We start from the raw sequence: 7836 nt of genomic DNA on the forward strand, positions 1-7836 counted from the left end.
TTTGATTATAACTTAACCCATGGGTCTTGATAGATTTTACTCTCTCTTACGCCAGACGATTTCACTCATCAATGGTTGGTTCAGGGTTGAATGGGTTAATAAAATCTGTTAATGAGAGCCAAGTATTGTTTACCATGATCATACATTTGGATGGATACATGGCACTGATTGATGTTTTGCTTCAATGTTATATTTCAGGAAAAGGAGTACCCAAGGATGAAAAAATGGCATTTTTTGGTTTAGGTTTGTATCCTTAGTTTGTTCTGTTGGTTGATGTTTGTCCTGAAAGATTCTGAGTTGTCCTATTGCCTGAAGATATTGTGAGCGACATATTTTAGGCTTTGCTACAATTAACCCATGAAAATTGGGATCAAAATCATCAGTAGCAAATTGTTCTGTCATAGTGATTAAGGTGATGTAAAAAGAAATGAATAATGTGAAATTGAGTGAAAGTGAAAGTTACAGTAGGTGGCATTAGGCCTCCAGGCGTTGTAAATTCAACCTTCTTTTTACATCCCTGAAGTTGAATATTTTGATGCAGTTAAGTAGCTTATTTCCTTATTTGAATGAATTTATTAGAAGCGACAAACTCTAAACATCACCATCTAAATTGAGTAATCTTACTTTCACTATTTTTTCCTTTGGTGAACTATAATTATGTGTCATAGAGTCTCCACATGTGTACTTTGTAATAAGAATGATTATTGTGCTAAGTTGTAATGTACTTCTTCATTGTTCATTATGGTTACGGCAACCAATCTGATCCAACCAACGGGGTGACCAATGTGTTGGCCATTATGCCTAGACCAATGCAGTGGTTGAAATATCACCAACATGCAACCAACATGTTAGCTGACAGTTAAAAAACTGAATGCATCGGGTCATGTGTTGGCCAATGCGGTGGCCAACAAGTAAACAGTAAGGCTGCCAAGTTGGTTGGATTGGATTTGTTACCATAACCATAATTTTGTTATAGTCAATTTAAGATTTTGCTTTGTTATGGTGAACCCAAATAAATAAATGAACAATGAATAAATATGAAGTCATGGTGTTTTATAGGGAGGCAGCAAAGAATGGACATGGACATGGAGCGTACAATCTTGTTGCAGGACATTTGCAGGGTTATGACACAGATGTTGAGGAGCAGTAAGATCATTTTCATTAAAACACCCTGATAGTGCTTGTAAATTATATTCAGATTGGAGCTACAATTTCAATTTGTGTTTGCAGTGAAAATCATCATGTAAAGGCACTAATGTTCCATGTTATTGGAGAGAAAAAATAAAAAATAATTTATAATAATTTGGTACCTTTCTGAGGAAGCAAAATTCAGTGACCCTGAACTTCAACGATCTCATGCAGAAAGCGGGTTTAAGCTCTGAAGATTATTTTATAGCTTTTAAGTTTGATTGGATGTCTACTTCTGCCCATGATACGACCACAGAATTTTATACATTAGACATATTACTGATCATCGTATTCATTATAATACATATGTTGTAGTTAATTTTTTCATTGGTTAAAATGTTTCAGACTAGTTTGTTTTTTGTTTTCCTTTGTCTCAGATATTATCATAACCTGAAACAAAGGAAAGTGTTAAACATTCATCATTGAATTTTATTACAGACATTAAACTTGTTAGGTTTTTATATATGACCAGTTTAAGAAACGATTTGAAAGGTTCAAACTAATCGTAAATGTATATAAAACACAACATATACATGGTTCATGTATCCCAGTTTAGAATAGACTGGAATCAGTTTGCTGCTATTAGTCAAAAGCTTCTTGTCTTTAACATATTTGAAGAATTTTTAATTTTTGTGGAGTCATATTTATGTAAGTTAAATGCTTTGCTGGTATGGCTTGGTCTTATTTTGCAGTGAGGTAGAGCCTCTTCTTAAAATGGCAGCAGACAAGGGAGTACACCAAGCAAAGAAAGCTTTGAAGGACTTATATCCACACAGATACAAATGATTCTGGCACATTTTAAGGTATTTAATTAAGGTTGTGGTGTAGGATAGGTCTCTGGTAGAGATCTAATAAAGTAAACTATGCATTGTGTCATTGTCAGCTTCTAAGAACTTCAAGACATCTTTTCCACGGTCTGTTTTATAATTTATTGATATCTGGACAACAGCTTTCTTAGAAATGTTGGCAAAAGTAGAGTAAAATAAAAATATTCTTTTATAAATTTCACCCATTGACTCTTGGGAGTGAAAGGGTTAACAGATTTTACTCTAATGCCTGATGATTTTACTCATTGACTGGTGGCATCCTTATTAGAGCGTTTGAGGTGTCAATGGGTTAACATTGTCTAATGGTGTTCCTTTTCTCTTTAGGTTAGAGAATAAAGTCACGCAAATTTGGCACCAGCAGCAGGAGCAGCACTGTATTGTAGATAAAAGTAAATTTTGGGGGTGTTGTATAAAGGGCTTGTTTGAAGCAGAGTTGATTGGTTCATCAGGTTAGGTTAGGTTTAGAATTTTTGTCTCCCGAGTAGCATAATTATTGAGATCTTGGTTTCTGCCACCAACGTCCGTCATCCTACCTTAGTGTTTTACATGAACACACATGATTCGTGCAGTCTACAGTTAGAGTGATCTTTTACAGAAATTATGGAAATTTTCCATGTGATTAGAAGACAAATTTAGCACTGGTAACTTTGATACTCAAGTTCATTTCAAATAGGCCAGAAGCAAAACAACTTAAACTGTATATACATTAATTTGATTTGGTTCAATTTGTGTTAATCATATTGTTGATTTCAGGTAACAGTTTACAGTGTCCCCAATTAGTGCTCCTGTGCTAAAAGACTACACACAAATAACATTCCTTTCCTTTTTTGCCATTTTATTTCTTCAATGGGCCTTGTGTCTGCTTTTGATGAAAAGGTTTTTAGAATGTTGTTTGGGTGTAATTAGCATCTTATGAATAATTTAGCATGCTGTTAGTATAAAAAGTCATTATTATGATGCAATCACAATGCTAATAATTATTAATGGCAGCAAGTAATGGCAGCAAGTAAAACACCACCTTCACCATTGACACCTGACGTGACCTTAGTGTTCCTTTTTTGTGACATGTAACACTTCTAACTTAAATGTTGACAAATTCGATTTCACAAATTCAGGAATGCACAATCGTTAGTTTTACGTTTTGGCTTTTTCACCAAACTTCCATGCAGGAGCAATCAACATGCAAGTGTAAACAAAGAAAACTATCATTTTCAAACCCTACAACAAACATGTTCACAAGAAAGGAAAACCTTTCCGTACAATTACAGATGACGTCAGGAGGGAGTAACTGATAAAGCATAAGGTGTAATAATGTTAGGATGGCATAACAAGAAAAGCCTGTGCCAACTTTATGGTAGTGATTCCAAGGGTAAAAAACTTTTTTTTCAGAATAAATGAAGATTTTGCTCCAGTGCCAAAAAAGACAGGGAAATAGCCTAAGATGTATTGTTCCTGTTACTGCTACTTCAAGCTGGGGGCTTTTAGAGCAATAAACATTTTCTAGTGTAGTCTGAAGGGTCACGTTTTTCAACGGTTTTGTATTGTTCATTTTGTAGTCTTGGTTATTCAGAGATTGGCATTAGGTATTGCACTTTGATGGTAATCACTAGTTTCCGGCCCCTGCGTGGCAGAGATTTGGCATTCCCAAAGGGTAAGGATATTTTTCAGTCAGAAAATTTTGGTTTCTTCGGGACTCAAATGTTTCAAATTCCTTGACTTTAAAGAAAGAAAATTTGTTAACAGAAAAGACCGGTGTAACTGTGGCAAATAATTTATTAACAATCAAGTGAACACTGACCAAACCCATCACATGATCAACAAATTGACAATGCCCGTCAGGGTGCAGCATTATTGGAAATCCATGCAAAGCCAGGGAAGGTCATTTCAACTGCCTCGCTCTGTGTAATGCCAGATCTCTTTCCCTGCTGAGCGTCTGAAAACGGGCATTCACAGTCCGTTGGGGGGGGGGGGGGGAACTCCCATATAAACCCTAAAGGAGACCTTCACGGCTACGGCTACATGTGATTGGGTTTTGCTCAGAACCCCTTAAGTGAGAACAAAATCTGAAATTTACATCCCTAAGCGAGACGACGAGCATCCCTCCCCTTGTTATATGGGAGTGGCCCCCCCCCCCCACCCACCGGGATTCACAGGTGCGATACAAACACTTGCTGTTGTAGAAAATTCGGTGCAATGTACAGTTCAGGTAATTGTCCTTATTTCTTGTAATAATGATTAAAACGGGACAAACATTTAAAAGAAATAATTGTAGAAAAGATACAAATCTTAATATATTATTAGTATTATTTATTGCATATTTGAAACACATTGTATTTTGAAAGCACTACACAGTTCACGTGATATTTGCTCTTGAAATATAACATTTGGTCAACTTGAGTGTCTGTGTGCAGTTTTGATGGTAGAACAACTGGCAATGAGGGGAAATAAGAAAAGTGTAAAAGCTTATAACGAGATAATAAGCCGAGATTTCTTAAAATCTCAAAATGGTAACAAGCAAGTGCCAAAACAATTCCAAAGGCAGGTCCAAAGGCAAAGGCATTGCGCGGTGAAGCGTAAAGCCTGGGTTTCACTAGCGACGCAAGCGCAAACACAAGCACAAACATAAGCAGCTTATGCTGTTGAAAACGAACGTCAACATAAGCATCAAAAATCAACCACGGCAACCGTCATTTTGCTCAGACGCAGGAAATCTGGAATGAGAGCTTTAACTGGGCAGACGTAGCAAATTTCCTTGTGCTTATGCTGCGTTTCGTTTTCTCACAACGCAAGCGAACACCAGCATAAGCGCAAACACAAGCAAAAGGAATAAATTTGATCCTTGTGATATGCTTGCGTCAACTCCGTTTTCACGGTGAAGTAAAGTATCTCCCTTGCCCGCTGCTGTTCGGTTTGTCACTCCTCATAAATCCTCAAGTCATTCGAGATTCGTTACCGAAGTTTCCTCAGCCTTTTTTTTTCTTGTCAACTACATGATCTGCGTAAAAATATATATGACTTTTACATGTTCTGTACTTCAATTACAGTGCGACGCGCCTTACCGTGGCCACCTAATATAGTTTTTAACAAATTATCCGCCAGTCGGAGGGTGCGAATTGGATTGACAGTAACGCCTCCTTGCAAAGTTCGTACAGTTTTAAGTTGACGTATTTACACGTAGTTGTCAAATGTGAAAGTTTGTAGGGTGGCCACGGTAAGGCGTTTTGCACTGTAATGGATAGGGAGCTTTAGCAACGACGACGGGAACGACAACGAGAACGTCATGTAAAAACATAAATTCACGTTATTGCGATCACTTCGCGACTATTCCAAGCCTTTTAATATGACAAAGGTGTGGCAGTCCCTCAGGAGTGAAACCGTTACGAGCGCCGCTTAATTTAGGGGAGAAAAACGAAATTTTATCTCCAAGTGCTGACGTTCTCCATAACACCTCAAACTTGGTAATTTCACGTTGTTGCTTTGCTGACGACGGCAAAGAAATGGACAAAAATGAAAAAAGCACGTGCAGGGCGAGCAAAGCTATTGTTTTTGCCCACTGAATATGCAAATTTGTAACGTTCTCGTTGCCGTCGCCGTTAAGGCCGGTTTACACGCTACGATTTGTCGCCCCGATCTGTCGGCCCGACAGTGTCGGGGCGCGAATCTTACGTGTATTTTGACACCCGATCTTAAGGCCTGACGTCAGTCCCCACGTGAAGAATGTCTAGTAGCCCTCGTTCCTTTTTAAAGCGCTTTTTTACTCCGCATGCGTAGTGAATGCTACGGCGACTTGGCTGACGAGCACAACGGTTTTCGGTCGCTTTATTCATCAACAGCAGCAGCAACAACGTCATTACTGTTACTTGCTGCAGCATTATTAAGAATGAAAAAGAGAGGATGAAGGAAAACACGATGTGCTTGGGTGAAAAATTGGCATCGGACCGAAGTCGGGGCTTTTCACCAACTTATGTCATATCCAAGTTGTTCGTTCAGTGATTTGGCTACATGCGTTCTCGCAATCTCTCTTTTGTTCTTGCCATGATACTCTTTATTCCCCTTGTCATATAGACACGGATATTTAATCCATTCCGCTATCAGCAGGGAGATTTCTTTCTCTTGGAAACTGCGCGACTTTGGCCTCTTCAGAGTCTTCATGTCCGCCATTTTGATTGCTTCTGTTTGGTACGCATGCTCTTTTCTCAAAGTTTTGATTGACATGTCGGCTTCTCTGAAAGTGTCGGCCCGACTCGACAAAAATCTGTTGCAGTGCAACAGATTTTCTGAATCGGGCCGATTTCGTTTTCACGAATCGGCCTTAAGATCGGGTGTCAAAATACCCGTACGATTCGCGCCCCGACACTGTCGGGCCGACAGATCGGGCCGACAAATCGTAGCGTGTAAACCAGCCTTTAGGGACTTTACGATTTACGACGCGGTCGTCAACGAGAACGCCTCGAAACAGCAATATCATTGGTTAAAAGAGGAAAAGTAATCGTGCTGCACGCGTGGCACGCATTTTAGCACAAATTCGTGCGGTTCTCTGCACAACAACGACGTGAAATCACCAAATTTCTGGTTTTGACGATAACGCGAGCATTTAAATATGAATCTTTCATTGTCTATTTTTACTCTCAAACCGCTCGTGCCAATTTATTTCTAGGACACTTCACCCACATTGTACGACGCGAACGAGATGACCTAACGGCGAGAAACTTACGATAGTGCAAAGTTATATTTTGAGGTGACGTTTTCATCAACGTCGCCGTCGTAGATCGTAAAGTCCCTAATGTCGTTGCTAAAGCTCCCTAATGTAACCAAAGGACCGGACTCCTTAACCAGGAGAGTACTTGGTGCTTGAACCTTTACTAAGAACGTACCAATTGCCATTCTTGGTCTACATCTGTATGTCATATTTCTTTATCGGAAACCAAGCTATATAGTTTAGCTGAGTTTCGAATGAGTTAATCTGAAGGAGAATAAGTTCATTATTTAAGGCTTACTATTAGCTGGGAAGGTCTGCTTTCGCAGGAAAACACTGAAAATCTAAAAATAGCACGGTCTGTAAAAACTCCTAGGCACACGTGTTCGAAATTGTCCGCATCTTCTAAATTAAAAGGGATACCAAAATCGGGTTATTCAGGATTCAATCTGCAGAGTCAAGACCACTTCCTAGAACAATATTGCAACCATCATACCATGATCGCAGGAGATCATAAATTCAGTAAATTGCCGAAGGTTTCGGTTAGGTTGATTGAAGAGTCACTCAGCAGCTGTCGCGGTTTGCTACTGAAACGCAAAACAACTGAAAGCAAAATGACGATAAAACATATGGTTATGAAATAACATTTAAAGACTGAAGAATGAAATTTAGGGTTGTCGAGATTGAAGTAACAATATAGGGAAATGATTTCACATGGTTTTTCAGGGCTCTTCAGCCGACCCGTTCAGCCGGATTGCCTCATTTTTGGCGGGACGGGTTTCAACCCGGTATTACACGAGGCGGGCAACTGAGCTTTTTTTATGCTACTTAAACTCACTCTTTCACTCTTTCACGACTTAAAGCTCTTGGTAACATTGCGAAAGTAGCGGTGATAAGACGGAAAAAAATCGCCAGTCTGGCCGGGCTGGTCCGTTTTTGACGTAAGCATAGAACTGAATTTCACTGTATTTGATCTCGGGACATCGAACTCACTGACTTGGTAGACTGGGCTACCCTGAGGAAAGGACTACGACTTTAAGTTCCCGGCCCGTAAAAAGTAAAATGAAAGCGAATAAAATAATGTTCTTTTGTTGCAACTATATTATATTACGATGATTCTGAGCT

The 7836-nt window shown here is 39.1% G+C and overlaps 1 long non-coding RNA gene and 1 pseudogene across 2 annotated transcripts; both read left to right on the forward strand.

The window, feature by feature from the left end:
* The window catches only part of LOC138021299 (uncharacterized), an 8437-nt pseudogene extending 8180 nt beyond the window's left edge, over nucleotides 1-257 (forward strand).
* An 88-nt stretch (nucleotides 258-345) lies between these two features.
* LOC138019241 (uncharacterized) lies at nucleotides 346-4412 on the forward strand. Of its 2 annotated transcripts, XR_011126118.1 has the most exons (4): nucleotides 366-1146; nucleotides 1881-1991; nucleotides 2340-3849; nucleotides 4222-4412. It is a non-coding gene; the product is annotated as an uncharacterized lncRNA (long non-coding RNA). The 2 variants fall into 2 exon arrangements; XR_011126117.1 differs by having other exon boundaries at nucleotides 346-1146; nucleotides 2340-4412.
* The last annotated feature ends 3424 nt before the right edge of the window (nucleotides 4413-7836 follow it).

This window comes from Montipora capricornis, chromosome 10, assembly GCF_036669925.1.
Source record: "Montipora capricornis isolate CH-2021 chromosome 10, ASM3666992v2, whole genome shotgun sequence".
NCBI classification, from domain to species: domain Eukaryota; kingdom Metazoa; phylum Cnidaria; class Anthozoa; order Scleractinia; family Acroporidae; genus Montipora; species Montipora capricornis.